Here is a 1,217-nt window from a genome sequence, read left to right on the forward strand (position 1 = left end):
TGGGCAATTTGCCATTAATCAAAATAATTCATATCTGGATTGTGATGAAAAAACAAAAATAAAAACTAAAATAAATAACATTTTGACTTACTTAAATTATTTTTGTTGTTAAATTAAGGTTTTCATAGGTGAAAAAAAATATAAACAAATCGATTAATCGATTTAAAAAAAATACTCTATGCGTTCAATAATTATATCGTTGTCAACACGAAAGATATCGCCATACAAATTCAACGAAGTGAATGTGTTGTTACACATTTGAATTTATTATATTACGATTTTAAAATTTGTATCATTTTTGTTTTGAACAGTCAATAAAAAATTAAATAAATAATAAATCAGTTTTGTAATAAAAGATATTTTTTAATAAAACAAACAATATTTTAAAGTTAAAACTTTGAATAATATAAAACCAAAATGATAAAAATGTTTTTCATCATCAAGAACAATTACATACGTTTGTCATAACCCAAACAACTGGTTTAATTGTTTATTAATTACAACAATACATACAATAAAACTACGAATAACAAAGACACATTATCAATAAAGTACACTTTTATCACAAACACAACTTAATATATAAAAATTTAATCATGTAAAATGTTAAGATGTCGGAATAATAACTTATTAAAGTATATGATTAACACGACATTAAACAGCTGAGTAATGTTTATAACCAAAATATCATGTAAATTTTAAAAACAACACAAACAATGAAAATAATTAATTAAGTTGTATTGATTAATTTCTATGATGAAATTATTTTAATTACGTTAATTGTTAAAAATGTGATTTAAAAATGAAGTCGATTAACATATGTATAATTTTACACATTTAAAGTTGTCTCTAAGTTGTATACCTTTTAATTAATTGAAAAAACAAAGTTAGTGCATTACAAAACCTTTGAATGTGTAAATAAAAATAAACATTTGTGTTAATTTTTTTATTGATATGTTTTTTGATAAAATATTAAGAGATAAATAATTTAATTTCTGATTGGAGCTTATGTTTAATAATTGTGACATTTCGTTTGTTCAATGAAAAATCTTTAAGAATTTGTCATAGTATAATACTTTTTTTTAATTTTAGTCGTTGCATCGTTATTCACAAATATTATACAACAACTTATGTTAACAATTATAGACAAGTGTTATTTATTGTTTTTTTTACTTAATTATCATAATATTTTTTTCATCTCACAACACACAAAAGAA

The sequence above is a fragment of the Entamoeba invadens genome (genome assembly GCF_000330505.1).
Source record: "Entamoeba invadens IP1 unplaced genomic scaffold scaff_1105074724685, whole genome shotgun sequence".
Taxonomy (NCBI): Eukaryota; Evosea; order Mastigamoebida; family Endamoebidae; genus Entamoeba; species Entamoeba invadens.